At 40.4% G+C, this 17,255-nt stretch overlaps 1 protein-coding gene across 6 annotated transcripts in view; it reads left to right on the top strand.

The window, feature by feature from the left end:
* Nucleotides 1-17,255, top strand: part of grid2 (glutamate receptor, ionotropic, delta 2) — a 456,195-nt gene that overhangs the window by 247,822 nt on the left and 191,118 nt on the right. The gene's annotated exons all lie outside the window — the stretch shown is intronic.

The raw sequence follows: 17,255 nt of genomic DNA, 5'->3' as shown, positions 1-17,255 counted from the left end.
CCTCACTGACCAGGCTGACTTACTGAAAGTGCTCCTGCGCAGAGGAATGAGACAGTCACCTCTGACAGAGCCTCGAGTGACACGCTCAGAGCTGTTTCTTTGGCTGATGAACTCAGCCAGAGGAGCTGGGGCCAAATCATGCAGTACTTTATAAATCAAATTTAAATCTGCAAATATGTGAAGACTGTCCCAGTTTAAAAGACTGTATTTTTTAAAAATTGCACAGTGATGATAGTGCCTTGTTTTTTTATCCATCACTTTAATTACTTGTTTGTACAAAACTTCCAATGGTTTTTTTGCATTCTGACCAGCCTGGGACCAACTGGTTATGCAATAGTTAAAGTGACTAAGAATCATTGAATGCAGGTAAATTTTTGCAGCTTCTGTTGACATTTCATTCCGAATTGCATGAAAATTTGCGAGGTTTAATTTGATATTTTTACACAATTTGTCAATGTGGGCTTTAAAGGAAAGCTGTGAATCTATTATTAACCCAAGATATTTGTATTGGCTGACAATTTACATTTTTTCTCCATTAACAAGTATGTCGGGGTCAGGTGATACTCTATTTGTTTTAGTGAAATACATGCCTACAGTTTTAGAAACGTTTAGCTGTAGACAGCAGTCCTGCAACCAAGTTGTGACACAGGACATTGTATTAGTGAGTTTAGCAGCAACAGTATCTTTGGAGCGACCATGAACAAAGAAAACTGTGTCGTCTGCATACATTACGCACTCTGCTTCAGGGCAAACAGTGGGCAAATCGTTGATATAAAGACTAAATAAAAGGGGGCCCAATATTGATCCCTGAGGGACTCCAGAGGTTAGCCTAAGAGACTCTGATCTGCAGTTGTTAACTGATACAGATTGTGTTCGGTCATGCAGATATGATTCAATCCAGCTCACAGCTTTGCGAGAGAAGTTAAATTTTGAGAGCTTGGTAAGAAGAACAGAGTGATTTACTGTATCGAAAGCTTTCCTGAGGTCCAAGAACACCGCCCCTACAACTCCACCCTTGTCGAGAGAAGATTTTATTTTCTCAATGAAGAGGCATGTAGCCATTTCAGTGGAATGCTTGGATCTGAAACCAAACTGCATGGCGTGGAGAGAGGGGGAGCTGCTGATTAAATAATGGACAATCTGCTCTGACACCCATTTTTCTGCAACTTTGGAAATGGCCGGAAGAATGCTTATAGGTCGGTAGTTATTCAGAGAAGTTGAGTCACCGGATTTAAAGACAGGGGTAACAATAGCAGATTTCCAGGCCTTTGGAAAGTGACCAGATGAAATTGAAAGATTAATGATTGAGGCAATAGGAGGAGCAAGAGTTGAACCTAGATGTTTGAGCATGCTCGTGTCCATTCCAAAAACATCCTTTGCCTTAGATGGTTTGAGTGAATGAATTCAATCGATAACTTTGGTCTCAGTAATATTTGTAATAGTAAAGAACTGCGTTGCAGACAATGCAGGGTATTCCTTCCTTTGTTTTACTGCAAACTTAGAAGAGATTTCTGACACAGATTCAATGAAGTAGTTGTTAAAAGCATCAGCCATCACTTGAGGTTCCGTCAGGATGTTTCCATTTAATTGAATTTGCATCACCCAATATTTTTTAAATATAATTCCAGGTTATTTTTGAATTTCCCTTCGCACTATTCAGAGCAGTAATGAAAAAGTCAGCTTTAGATTTTCTTATTTCTTTCACTACCCTATTTCTCAGTGAGATAAAGTGCTGTGTATTGTATCCTGATTTGACCGACAACTTCAAGGAATAATCGCGTTCTTTCATCAGTTTCAGAATAAATGTGTTTAACCAAGGCAGGCCATTCTTTCTAGCTTTTAGTTTAATTATCCGTGTAAATTGTATAATAATTTCTTGTATTTTGTTGGCAAATTTAGAACAATCCTCATCTAAATGTTTACCAGCGAGTAATACATCCCAGTTTACTTCTTGGATGGAATCTTGGAAATTTTGTTGTTCATGTTTTGGTATCCTATTGGATTCAGTGGTGGCCAAGGGTTTTAAGCGCTTTTTATTTAATTTTCTTGTGACCATTATAAGATTGTGATCAGACAATCCTGTGAGCATATTGTATGGCTTCAAGATCCTTTCTGGCCTATTAGTAAAGGGTAGATCAATCTGAGTTCGGGTGGAGTTTGTAATTCTCGTAGGGGCATTAATAACCTGAGTCATATCCATATCATCCATAACCCTTTTCAATTTTTTCCTAACTTTGTTAACTTCCCAATTAACATTTAGGTCACCCATTATTATCACCTCTTTTGCAAGATTGAGTTGTTTCAGTAACATTTCCAGCTTTTCATGGAAAGTGGCATTTGATGAGGGAGGCCTATAAATGACTACAAGAATAAAAGACATTTGCTGTGACAAAGAAACAGTTAGTCCAAGGAATTCTAATCCATTCTCATCTGTAACATGTATTTCATTACAATTAAAAGTGTCCTTGGCATAAATCATAACACCTCCTCCCTTAGAACCCTGTCTGTCGTTTCTAAACATTTTATAACCAGGTACAGATAGTATTGCTGAGGGCGAAGATTCATGGAGCCATGTCTCAGATAGGCAGACGAAGTCAATATTTGAGTCAGTGAGAAGGTGATTGACCTGATCACTTTTCGTTAAAATGCTTCGTATATTTAAGTGTGCACAAAGAATGCCTTTTGGTTTATGTTTTGAGACTGACATAGAAAATACCAAGTGAGTGTGAAAGCCAAAATACGTCTCCATTCACGGTCACATTCCTACAAAATATCCTTTGGACACAGAACTAAAGTGTTCACCCAATCACACAATGTGGATGCTGAAGCTTCAGTCAGGAGAGGAAGTGCAAGTGGAAGTGCTAAACCCAAAATATGTCTCAAAATATGCTTAAATGATATACGTGAACACCTGGTCAAGAATGTTTGTGAAATCCAAAAACCTTAATACACTCAAATCATCCCCTGTCAGGAATGGAACCAATTCAGAAAAAAATGCTAATCCCAAAAATATTTTAAAATAAACAGGACTGAAACCAATGCAGAACACCGTCAACTACAGCGCTCAACAATTTTAACTGGTGTTAAACTACACAGTCCTCGACATTGTTTAATTTGTTGAGAACCAAAAATGTGACCTCAAATATTGTCAGCCTCACACAAAATACCCTCAAGCGAACTACAGTCAGGACTGGAACACGCAGAAAACAGTTGAGACGACCGTTCAAGCGTTTAACCTAAAATGTGACCCCACATGGGCAGTTTCAAACATGATACGCAGTTTTCACAAAAATTGATGTCACATACACATACCCGAGATGCCCTCTGTGGCTTGTGGTAACCACACAGGTCCTCTGGGTTTTGGCCATGCTGTTCACTCAGCCACTGAAGAATCTTTTAAAGCATCACACTTGTTCCCTAATGGGCTCACCCGTTGTCCATGGAAAAAAAGGGAAGCATAGAGGAAGAGAGGAAGATAGTTAGTATCGTCAGAGCACTGGTATCATCATTTTAAGATGATACTAGTGCTCCCACAAGACCTCTCCTTGTTGATAGGAGAGTTCTTTAGAGATCATACAGTCGAATATGTGGCCTCTCAAATGGCCCTACGGCGCAACTGTCCTCGTTTTCAGCTCTACTGGTGCATCCCGGAAGACGAGAACACATTTTTACTTCTACCAACCATTCCTCTTGCACGTATGCAATTCTTTTTTGGTTTGAACCAATGTCTTGTATCACCGTGTACTTGAACTTAAAATAAGGCTGTGTGTGGTGAATGCGTAAATCACCATAGCTGCTAAAATCCTGCTCACTTTAAGATAATTCTTGTTTTGTTTTGTTTTTGCTAAGATGAATTTGACATTTATGGATTCAGTTGACATAATTCAACCATTGAAACATCCCCAAAATGTTAGGCCTATGATTTAAAATATCGTGCTTTAATAATTAACCGTGCATAGTAAAATCTTAGGAACATTTAAAAATACTACAATAAAACAGTGTGTCCATAATGTAATTGAATCAAACTTTTATTAAGAAATGAATAACAATAGTAATATATTTAATGCTCAGAATCAAAGTGAGTAATTATTTTAAATATGGTGAATCCAACATATTTGCGTTTTGGCATTCTTGAGTTCACCTGTTTGCAGAGTTCTTTTTTTTTTTGTCATCTAAAGACACACCTGTGCTCAGGCCAAAGGCAATTAAAGTGTTACTTTGACGGCATCTTGGTGCCAAGAAACTATGTCGGAGTGAACTGAGGAGCTTCCTTCAGACAAATGCAATGCTTTGGCACCATGTTGTGAAATTGATGCAAAGAAATTATCGTGAAGTGAGTTGAGGGCTGGCGGCACGGTGGCCGACTGGTTAGAGCGTCAGCCTCACAGTTCTGAGGACCCGGGTTCAATCCCCGTCCCCGCCTGTGTGGAGTTTGCATGTTCTCCCCGTGCCTGCGTGGGTTTTCTCCGGGCACTCCGGTTTCCTCCCACATCCCAAAAACATGCATTAATTGGAGACTCTAAATTGCCCGTAGGCATGACTGTGAGTGCGAATGGTTGTTTGTTTCTATGTGCCCTGCGATTGGCTGGCAACCAGTTCAGGGTGTACCCCGCCTCCTGCCCGATGATAGCTGGGATAGGCTCCAGCACGCCCGCGACCCTAGTGAGGAGAAGCGGCTCAGAAAATGGATGGATGGATGGAGTTGAGGGCTTTTATTTAGACAAAAGTAGTGCTATGCCGCCATTCCTTGGCATCTGTATGCATTTGTAAGCCTTTTCAGTTATTAATTACTTGCGGATATTCTATGTTCTAATAAGAAAGAATATCAGGGGAACACTGTATATACATAGACATATTTAGCCAACATTATTTACAATATTCAAGGTCTTGGCCACCTGGTTTATTAATACAAAGTAACAAGGAATGTTTCTTGTCTTGGCAAGTATGTATTTGATGGACACCTCTGGCGACCAATAAACATAAAAGCACAATATAATTTTCTTTTCTTTTTTTTTTAGGTACAGTTGAACACGGGGTTTTATATTATGCCAATAAGTCATTAGCTGGACATGGTTTTCATCAAATGTGGTTTACTGGCAACCAGTTGAGTGTCGCCCTTCTTCTGTGACCCTAATTAGGACAAGCACTAGAAGATGAATGGATGATTTTCATCAAACAGTGACAATATGAGCTTTAAAGTAACAACAAAAGTGTGTTGTTACATGCACTCATACTTGCAGGTTAGACCGCGAGTACAGAATATAAATTACGTATGTCCTTGTTTGCCATAGTGCAATTTAAAGATATTGCAGTGTCCTACATTTCTGCTGTGTGGCAAGTATCTGGTGAATTAAAATTAATAAGTATTAAAATAACGCTACCTTGCACAGTGCACTGAACACTCTGTGCGCCGTCTAATGAATTATATTGAATTAGTCCCGTCTTAAATCTTCCCGCGAGCGGTTTCTGTCATCGTAAAGTAACAAGCTGCTCGACAACAAAGAGAGATTTGTCCCCCCAGCCCCCTGAGCCCCCACCCATATGTGTCCATAACTCTGAAAACTGTGAAAACGTCAAGCGCTAATCTCGTTGGTTTGCACAAAAAGGAGAGGAAGGCGTATCGCATCATGTCTGCTGATAGTGCACCGAGGAGTACCGTTTGTCTGTGGACGAAGAGAAATTGGTGACAAGTAGGATACGGCAGAGGCATTAGTTGGGTAGTGACAACGGTAAGGAAACATAGTCGGTGTCTGTCCCCATGAGGATTTTGTCTTTATAACATGATGCTTCTCCTCCATCCGTTTTGATTGGACGTGAGCGATGACCCCTGACACTGCCTAAAGAAAAGCCGATCGCCGTGACTTTGTTTTAATAAATGGGATTTCAACAACCTTGGATTATGATATCTAATGTTTTCAGCCGAAGAGAAATCATAAAAACACCTTCCATGAGATGAAGTGTCTTGTATTCAGTAGCGGTTATGAAGTGTTGGTTATTAGGTTAGGTTTTTCGTCATTTTCTCTTCGAGGTGCAAAAGACATATTGTAAAGCCTCGATAAGTGTATGATGGAGAAAACGTGTCTGGCATTTCAAATACTAGAAAGGTTTCAATTTAAGGAGCGGCTGACTAAACCATAGGGCACTTAATCTCTGTGGGCTTCATATAGAATCTAACAGCCTGAAAACCAGAGGATGTGGAGGAGAGAGACTTTGGGGATTTTTCCATCTCCCTGGTGGTTTTACAGGCAAGTTTGGCTGCACTATGTTTGAAAATCGTTTTTAATTTTTTGCATATTTATGAATTCACAAAGTAAGGCAATAGACCCAATTTCCCTTCTTAGACAAGAGCTGAAGACCATTCAAACATGCGTAAGTTTAAGAAGAAGTTAACCACTGTGGAATTAAAATAAATGAAAGTAAAACTACTCACCTTTGGAATGAATAATACAAATAAATGGTGCATGTCTGCCAGCTGGCAGCATTTGAGCACAGGTTGAGCTTTGTGGTTGCTTTTTCTATTATTTAAAGGTGGAATATGACTTTTTAATTGCTTGTATGAAAATAGATGGGTCTCTAGAGTGCCTGGCCACCCATCAAAGTAAATCTTTAGTTAGCTCTCTTTTTCTGAAAATGTGTGTGTGTTCTGCATGTCCACCCCATTATTACGTAACAGTGGGGCTAATTTACATAACAACGGCCCATATACTGAGTTCATCCAACGATGACATGATAAGCTAGGTTGGGTGAACATCCAGAGCCACTTTCTCTTGCGTATCTGTCTGCCTGCACCTCAATCAAATTCACCGAAATCACATTAGACCAGCGGTCTACCTACTGTGGTGGACTTAGATGTGGTTCCAGCAGGCGCGAGTTTAGACCGACTTTCGGCTCTATTTTTGTGTCTGGTGCAAATCCAATTGGCGTAACTGTGCAAAGAGGCGAACTAGACCCGGTTTTGGTAATTTTGTGGACCCACGTACCCCCAGCGCATTTAAAAATGGGACGTCTGCGCTGGTTTGTGCGTGTTCACACCTTTGTTGCGCCGACATGCCCTGTTCGGCACAGATAGGTTGGACAAATTGGCAAAAAAAAGTACAGAGAGCCTTGCGCTTGCAAGAAAATCAAGATTCGCCATCATTTGTGCTCAGAAAGTAAACAGGTTTTCTCTGCAGTATGTGGCTACCAGAATATAATCGCTTAGAGGACAAAAAAAAAAACTGTGAAGATGGTAAGAAGTCTTTAAAGTCGCGAAAGCGACAGAGCTGGCGGCGTATTGCTCATTGGGTTGAGCAGAAAGAAGGTAAACAAGGCAAACAAAGAAACACAGAAGCAACTCAAGATGCGGTGTTAAAAGGTGCTCGTAGCTTACATCCTTGGAGGATTGAAAATGTCTATACCAATGAAAGGTTGGAGTAGAGGCGAACGCCGACAGAAGCGCAGAACAGCACGTAACAAAAGAGATAACGATCTTGAAGTAAAAAGGAACACAGTGGCTTTGGGACTGCCTGAATGCCTATTAAAACATTATTTTTATGGGATTGCTGATTACAGGTTTACTGTTAGGACAGAGATTCATTAGAAATGAAGTGAGTAAATACAGTTCAAACATAGAGAAGAAAGAGAAGAAATTCTATACAAAACTATACACATTTTTCTATGTACTGTATATTCAAACCTCGCGCAACTTTCAACCCAAATGCTACAGAATTACAGATTACATCGTGGTCCAGCTGCTTTGTACTCAAAATTGCAGTTCTGTTGTTATTTAACTATATTGTATTATATTTCCCTCAACATCAGATTTTATTACTTTTCTAGTTGTGTTAGACTCATAATTATTTATTCTATTGTGGTTCCAGCTGTCTCGCTTGTTTTTAAATTTTGCTCTTATTTTACTTTATTTCATGTAACTTTCTTTAAATTGAATAATTTCACTTAATTTGCATTCATTTTATTATTTTGCCATGCCACGCCCTAACCTAACCGAACTGAACCCAGAGGCGGCGGAACAACTTTTAGAGTGGAGGGTCACAGTGCTTAGGGGGCCCTTCCAACAAACAATGCTTAAAAATTTAGATACACACGGGTTACTACATGTTAGCATAATTATGCTACCGATAAGCAACATTGGCACCACCCAGTGCAACAAATAAGTGGTCACCAGTTACCGCCTGGATTCGCTGACTGTACCTAACCTAACCTACCAGAAGAGGACAAAACAGGACAGCCTTTCCACAACACATAGAAGCAAAAAAATAGGCTTTGTCTTTATGACGTTCAAAATTACGGTCGAACAACCTCATCTCCAATGCATGTTAAAGGCACAGCAGTCAAAAACTTGACTTTGCCAGGCATTCATTTCCATTTCCATTCATCTCAGGAAATATTACCTAGACCCCTTGATAAAAGGTGTACACATAAGAAAGAGTGTCATCCTCGTTTCATCATATATCCGTTTGCGTAATGAGCTGGAGTAATTTCAGTGATGGGACCGGTGTTAATACCCAGTGGATAACGGTATCGCTGGAAGTCTCATTTATAATGTAGTATTCTCCAACGTGAATAAACTCCATGTTCCTTAACTTGGGTTTGGGATGTATTATATATTATCTTATGTATTTTCAAAAGCAGCATACCATGCTTCTGAAAATTAGGGGGCCCAATTAGTTTTACCCACTAGGAAAAAGAATGGGTAGTGAAACCGTATTTACTTTACTTCGTAGACTATCACTCACACACAGACATGAAATTGTTCACTGCTCGGCCCATTTGGACTCTGTTGCTAACCAAAACAGCAGCACATACAGAGAAAAAAAAATCACAAAAAGTCTGCAGTCTTTATGTATGTGTTTTGTGTAGATGCCTTCTTTAATGAGTATAAACATTCTAGTAGATTTGGGTTATGACTGCACAATGTTGTTGTTTTCCTAATTTTCATAATTCAGTCTGTATACTATGTATTAGCACAAGTAAGATGGATAATTTATTTTCAAAATTAAAAAAAATATATATAACATCACAGAAACAGAATTTATAAACAAATCAATAATATTTAATGCTTGTGTTATGGATATTATGACTAAAAAATGATTGTGTATTGTATTATAATGTGATATTATTTGGTTGAGTTCAAATTAAGAACTCAAGCAAAGTGGCCTACTGTTCCAAATGTAAATGAGAACAAGATAAATGAATACACAAATAAATAAACATGTATATAGAATAAATCAATAACATCAATAACTAAAGATAATAACAATTTATATTTTCATGTTTATTCATGGAAATTATTGCTGTGAATTTTACAGCTTCAAAAAGTAACTTGCTTTTTGAATTTACTCAAAGCCCACTGGTATTATTCTTAATTTTCAAAAATATTATAGAGAGCGGCGGCACGGTGGGCGACTGGTTAGAGCGTCAGGCTCACAGTTCTGAGGACCCGGGTTCAATCCCCGGCCCCGCCTGTGTGGAGTTTGCATGTTCTCCCCGTGCCTGCGTGGGTTTTCTCCGGGCACTCCGGTTTCCTCCCACATCCCAAAAACATGCATTAATTGGAGACTCTAAATTGCCCGTAGGCATGACTGTGAGTGCGAATGGTTGTTTGTTTCTATGTGCCTTGCGATTGGCTGGCAACCAGTTCAGGGTGTACCCCGCCTCTCCTGCCCGATGACAGCTGGGATAGGCTCCAGCACGCCCGCGACCCTAGTGAGGAGAAGCGGATCATAAAATGGATGGATGGATTATAGAGAGCTTATGAACAGAATAAATAATAATGCTGACTTGAGACAATATATCCTCAAATATATGTCAAGTGAAACAAGACTTTGAATAACAATTTCAGAAAAGGACCATAAAGAAAAAAAAACACCATGTTGACGAGTGTCAGAAGCTACTGGAAGTCTAATATTCACTTAAGACGCCATTATTATATGTTACACAAAACATTTGATTGAAAAGCACTGTTCATGTCGATTCTTAAGCCTTAGAAGTCATTTAAAAGATCGACCACACAATAGATAGAAGCAATCTTTCCTCACACTAGTTATAGCGTTGTCATCAGCATTTCATCAGATTCAAGTGTGGCCAGTTCAATAGATAAGCTATTGTGAAATCCATCGTCAAATCTGGAATGAGATGTGTTATACAGTATAATACAATACAATAACACAATATAAGCAATTGTCTCCCCTCAGACCGCTGTCATTGGGTTGATGTGATTTCAATTGTGGTGAACAGTAAATAGCTTTGGGCATCGGAGCATCGATATCAACTGGGACAGAGCGCTTTATGCACGTGTGAGGTTTTGTTGGAATTAGAATGGATTGAGAAGTCTGAAGAAGATTTGGGATAGTGGGCAAGGGGGATAAACACAGTCAAGGCGCAAAGCTCTTTTTAAAGAGTGTTGTTCAACTTCCCTCTGGAGACCCCTGGCTTTAAGAAAATATGGAAGATTTGTCTTGTTCTCATTGTCCTCGTTTTATTAGGTAGAGAGCTTGTACTGAGCAAACACACAGAATGGAGTTCACATTTAATAAACACGAGCCACCGCATGATCACAAAGATTTACGGCAAACCCCAACATATTTGTGGTTCTGCTCTCACAAAACTCACCAATTGTATTTTTTTTTCCCCTTCCCCTCCCCCCAGGGCTAAGCAATGTAGTAGTACCCAAGTATAAAATAATCAAATCATACTAATGTTAGCTTTTTGGATCAGGGAACTCAGACTCAGTCGTAATTGGAATGTGAATACTTAAATACTTGTTAAAATAACAAGCATTACCATTAGAGGTAATCTGATGGTAAAACTTCATCCTGCCCTTCAGGTACTTTGCAGGCTAACACGCAATAGAAGTATTGCCTTGGTAGCATCAGGATGCCAAGAAACTATGTTGGAGTGAGTTGAGCAGCTTCACTGGGACAAATGTAGTGCTTTGCGGCCATATTGTGACAGCTCGGTGCCAATGAACTATGTTAAAGTGAGTTGAGGGGCTTCATTTAGACAAAATTAGTGCTTTGTTGCCACCTTGTGGCATCTATAGACAATTAGAAACCTTTTGGGGTTGATTTTTACTATTCTCATCATGGCTCAGTCCCTGGCCCCTGTGAATGGCAGGCAAACAAATTAATTGCTCACAGTTACTTGGAACACTGTTCACAAACAATCGTGGCTAAGGAGCCATTTGCTGCTTCACCAAAACATTATCAAGTAACTTTCAATTGTAGACTTTCCTTGGACTTCATAGTGAGGAAATAATTCTCTTGGTCGGGGTAGCTTTTTTTAAATTTATTATTTATTTATTTTTTTTCTCAGAAACAGGCCAACTTTTTGAGGCTTATTGCATAATTTAAGAAGCTCTCTGTGTTGAGCGTTGATGTGCAGGTGGAAGGACAGCCAGAGGTGTATGCCCAGGGAAAGACAAAGATGTCCAATAGCAGAACACGACCGGGTGGCGATTATATAAAAGGCTGCTGCACGCATGCAGCACACTAAAAAGACCAAGAATGTCTTTTCAGGCCAGAGCAAGGATGTCCGAGGACCCTATTGAACCTTCTTTGTTTCATCCCAGCAACTAAATCGCCTTAAATGTTTTTTTGCTTGTTTTGCTTTACCTATTTTTGGGCCTGTAGTTGTCGAGTGTGTTTAACTTAGCTTACTTTGGTTTTGTTTTTTCTTTGGTGCACAGATTTATACCAATGTGGCAAGGACATATAATGTAATGGGAACCATCCATCCATCCATTTTCTATACAACCTATCCTCATAAGGGTCACAGGGGAGCTTTTATCGCAGCGATGATGACATATAACCAGAAATGTATCTTATTGCATCGTAAGTGGCCACTCTGGCTGCTTGGTATTATTGGGCGACAAATGAGTTGACATCAATAACGATAAAAGAATGAAATGTACACTGTGAAATAAGTGTTTAGTCTTCCCCTGAAAAAAAACTGCCTCCCAAGTTCACACAGTCGGCATATTTTTCACCGCGGCGGTCAAGTAGCCATCGACGTTAAGAGTAAACAATTGCACAGCAAAAACAAGAGAAAAAGTTACGAAATTAGGAATATATTTCTTAATTTAAATTAAATTATCTGACAATAGAACAGGAAAATTTGATTTGGCAAAATTTCTTAAAACAAGTAAAAAGATAGTCTAAACGAAAAACACAGATGTCTCTGAACCAGTGCATTTATTATACTAATTACACCTCTAGAATTAGGGTAGTTCTTATTGTAGGCTAAACCTTTTTATAACCCATAATACAATCTCAACAAGTTACAATACCCTATTACGAAGGAGAAAAAAATGTTTGCAGTAAGTGAAATGCTCTTACCCAATAACTGCCTAGGAAGCATGAGGAATGTCTTGGCAGACTAAAGTAAAAGCATCTATTGACTTGATTTGAGATATTTCATCTTGGTTAGATTAAAGTTATTGCAGTGTTGTTGTATTTTTGTGCGTTTTTTCCCCCTACCTTTTCATTATGACCAGCCGTTAATTAATTTATTTTTTTCACCCTTTACGGCATGACAGTTAACAGTAAAATAGTGGAACTTAGTTTATAGTGAACACATTTCACTGTATTCCTACCAAAGGGCAGCACCTGTAAGTAGGTCATGACATTGTTCAGCGTTGTTAATTTAGGTTAAAAAAAGTAATTATCTATACCAAGAGTCATTTATATGGTAACAAAATGAGGATACAAGTGTCAGTTTGTTCACTGCTTGAACGCCTCGACACTTAATGAGGTACATGCAGGTCAAGGTAATCCCGATTAACACACTTTGGTTGATATCCCCCATTAATGATGTCGGAGGATGTTTGTGTGTATCATACCAAAAGCAGTGACCTAATGGTGTATTCAGTATGGAAACAAATGACATTGCCACCATTGGCAGTGTCATAGCTATGCAATTAACTAGATTGATTGGACTCAGTACTGGGAGGAAAGGGTGGGGCCATGTTGTGGCTGAATTAACAGGACAATTTCAGAGGATTAACAAGAAGTGATGCATATCGTGAGGCGATCAGAATTCATAATTAGACGTTTCCATTGCTTGGTGGTGGTTGAAACGCCGGGTTTCTGTGTAAACTAGTTTTTTAAAATTTAGAATCACATTTTCTCCCTTCCAATCAAACCAACCTAAATATAACCTTGGTCGTAGAGTGAAATTATATCGGTATCTATTTTCTTTTTCATTGGCTTTTTTTTATGTCACTACAGAAGGGCAGGAGTGATTACGTAGAAGAAAAATATGATGAACAGAGCTTTCAACACACACCTCCCTGGGCTGCATCGCGGGCCCTGCGGGTTGGGGGGTGCGTCTGGCTCTCCTGGGGCTGGAGGGGGCTGGGGGGATGTCGTGGCGTGTGGGGCGGTTGGTGGGGTAGTGTGGTTGGCTGGGGGGTGGCATTGGGTCTCTGCGGCCCCCGCTGGGTGGCCGGTTTTCGGGGCGCCTCGGTGGGGCCGGCGGACCGCCCTGGGTCCCTCTGTGTGGGACCTGTCCCGTCCTCCGGGCTGCTCTCGAGTGGACCCCTGGGCCCGATCCCGCACCTCGATTGAGTGGGTGGGGTCCTCAGCCGCGGCGGTGCGGCCACAGCAATTACAGGACACTTCTGTCAGTCTTTGTGCATGTAAAACAGTATCAATTCACTTGCATGTATCCGCAGGCACACACCCCTTAATGCAACAAATAACTAATGAATATGCAAATGGCTTGTGTATCCCCTCACTTATAGTCTCGTCCTTTACACTTTTATAATTTACATAATTAATGCCACCACACCTCAGTTGTACAGCCGGGTTCACGACCCTGGTCCTGCATCCTTCTGTCCTTGTCTCATTCTATCTTGTGCTGTCCTTCCCTCACAGGGTGTAGCACTGCAGCCCCATGCAACACTCAAATTTAACGTTTCATTGTTGTAGATAATGTAATGATTTACTTCACTCATCCTGTTTACAATTAGTGCTTTGTCTTTTGTCTTTGTTTCTTTCTCCCTTCTAGAAACTTTGTTCTGTTCGACTGATCAAGTCTGATTCTCAATAAACCTCAATTATAATACCACAGCGGAAGCTTAAAAACTCCACTGTGACACAGTAAATCTGTTTCGGCATAAAAGGGATACAGATTTTCCATTCTGCTTGACCTAGCAGCCGAACAGGACAAAAAAAAACAAAAAAAACACACACCTCCCATGTCCAATAAGTCATGAGCTTTTATTATCTTGTATATATATATATATATATATATATATATATATATATATATATATATATATTGTATTATTATTCCATCCATCCATCCATTTTCTGATCCGCTTCTCCTCACTAGGGTCGCGGGCGTGCTGGAGCCTATCCCAGCTGTCATCGGGCAGGAGGCGGGGTACACCCTCAACTGGTTGCCAGCCAATCGCAGGGCACATACAAACAAACAACCATTCGCTCTCACAGTCACACCTATGGGCAATTTAGAGTCTCCAATTAATGCATGTTTTTGGGATGTGGGAGGAAACCGGAGTGCCCGGAGAAAACCCACGCAGGCACGGGGAGAACATGCAAACTCCACACAGGCGGGCCCGGGGATTGAACCGGGTCCTCAGAACTGTGAGGCTGACGCTCTAATCAGTCGTCCACCGTGCCGCGTGTATTATTATTACCTATTTCATTTTTTTTTTTTTTTTTTGCACTAGCATGTCTCTCGAAAAAATGAGGTTTCTCCCACGAGCAGATGGATTCCACTCAAAACGCAAGCCTTTAATAATACAAAGGCGGATAAAATTTGAGTAATAAGCAGTGAACGCAGCGTATCGCCGCCAGTAAAGCACCCCTGAAGAAAGACATTTACCAAGCCTGTTCATGTGCAGAGATAACCATTCAACGTCACAATGCGCTCTAAAATGTTCATCAAATGCTGTTCCGACTCTGTGGGGATGTGATGTGGAAATTTACTAGAGTGGGATGGTACATGTGTCTTTGTCTAAAGACATGGTGAAGCAGCGTGTGGCTTATTATTCAAGGTTATTTTCATTTCACTCGGTTCCAAGTAACTGTTAACAATTATATCGTATGTTTGTCACCAAGAAGCGGTTCAGTGTTTAATATAATTGGGATAATTCAACTGTATTATTCAGACAACCCTGTACTGTATGTTTGTTCTGTACAAGTACAATCTTTCCTTATTGCCACAAAACTCGGACGGACAAAATTCCCTTGATCGACTCTGGGTAAAATAATGATCGCTTGTTATTTTCAAGTATTATTTTTAGATCAGAATCAGAATCAGAATCAGAATCATCTTTATTTGCCAAGTATGTCCAAAACACACAAGGAATTTGTCTCCGGTAGTTGGAGCCGCTCTAGCACAACAGACAGTCAATTTACAGAACACTTTGGAGACATAAAGACATTGACAAAAAACAACAACAAACAACAATTGTGCAAAAAGATGCAGAGTCCTCAGTTCGAATGGCTAATATCGCAATAGTCCGGTGCAATGACCATTGTGCAAAGGGCACTGAGACTTCAAGGAGTGTATGCGGTTTAAAGTGACGAGTAGTGCGATAATCTGGGACAATGGTTGTGCAAATGTTACAGATGCTCCTCAATCAGTGTGCAAATGGAGCAGATGCTACTCTGGCATGAGTGGCCACTATATGCAAATAGTGCAGCACGGCGAGACAACTACAGTGAGTGCACGAGTAATACATAATTGGCCCCACAGAAATGTGACAACGAACTCAAGTCAAAAAATTGCCAGCTTGTTGTAATGGAATTGTAAGTTAGCTGTTTAAGAAGTTGATTGCAAGAGGGAAGAAGCTGTTGGAATGTCTACTAGTTCTAGTTTGCATTGATCGGTAGCGCCTACCTGAGGGAAGGAGCTGGAAGAGCTGGTGACCGGGGTGGGGAGGGTCCGAGAGGATTTTGCACGCCCTTGTCTTAGTTCTGGCAGCGTGCAAGTCCTCAAGGGTGGGTAGGGGGGTACCGACAATCCTTTCAGCAGTTTTGATTGTCCATTGCAGTTGGAGTTTGTCCTTTTTTGTAGCAGCACCAAACCAGACTGTGATGGAAGAACACAGGACTGATTCGATGACCGCTGTGTAGAACTGTCTCAGCAGCTCCGGTGGCAGGCCATGCTTTCTCAGAAGCCGCAGGAAGTACATCCTCTGCTGGGCCTTTTTGAGGACGGAGTTGATGTTGGTCGCCCACTTCAGGTCCTGGGAGATTGTAATTCCCAGGAACTTGAAGGTCTCGACGGTTGACACAAGGCAGCTGGACAACGTGATAGTGGTTGGTGCGTCTGCCTCACAGCCTCTCAGTCAAGAGATTCTAGATTAGAATCTAGGATTTTGCATGTTCTGGGTTTTCTCCTGGTAAGTCTGGCTTCTTCCCACATTCCATAAAGATGCACGTTAGGTTCATTCCAGACTCTAGATTTTCCAACAATTTTGATATAAGTGTGACTGCTTGTTCGCTGATCGTGTGTCGTGAAAAAGTATTGGCCCCCATTCTCAAAATCTTATTATTTTCTTTTTAGCAGTTTCCCCTCTTTTATGTTTACCATCGTCAAACAAATGACAAAGACAACCAAAGGAAATGCAGTTTTAAGTGGTGATTTTATTTATTCAGGAAAAATATATATATTGAAAGCTACCCTGCCCTGTGTGGAAAAAGTAATGGTCCCTTAAATCTAATGACTGGTTGGGCCACCCTCAGCAGCAACAAGTGAAATCAAGCATTTTCTATCACAAGCAATGAGTCCCTCACATCACTGAGGAGATATTTTAGCCCACTCTTCCTTGCAGAATTGTTTTCATTCAGCAGCAGTTGAGTTTTTTCGAGCATGAACTGCCGTTTTAAAGTCATGCCACATCATTTCAATAGGATTCAAGTCTGAACTTTGACTCGGCCCCTCCCAAACCTTCATTTTTTTTTTAAGCTATTCGGAAGTTGACTTGCTGGTGTCTTTTGGATCGTTGTCTTGCTGTAGAACCCAAGTGCACATCAGCTTCCGGTTGCAAACTGATGGTCGAACATTCTACTTCAGGATTTTCTGGTAAAGAGCAAAATTCATAGTTCTATCAATCACAGCAATTTGTCCAGGTTCTGAAGGAACTAAGCAGCCCCAGACTATCACACTACCACCACCAAGTTTGACTGTTGGGATGATGTTCTTTTTCTGAAATGCTGTGTTACCTTAATGCCAGATGTTTACTTGGGTTATCTTTGTCTGATATTTACATATGTTTGATGATC

The sequence above is a fragment of the Phyllopteryx taeniolatus genome, chromosome 3 (genome assembly GCF_024500385.1).
Source record: "Phyllopteryx taeniolatus isolate TA_2022b chromosome 3, UOR_Ptae_1.2, whole genome shotgun sequence".
NCBI lineage: Eukaryota > Metazoa > Chordata > Actinopteri > Syngnathiformes > Syngnathidae > Phyllopteryx > Phyllopteryx taeniolatus.
The sequence above is the reverse complement of the archived record's forward strand: the minus strand, read 5'-3'. Positions and strand labels throughout refer to the sequence as shown.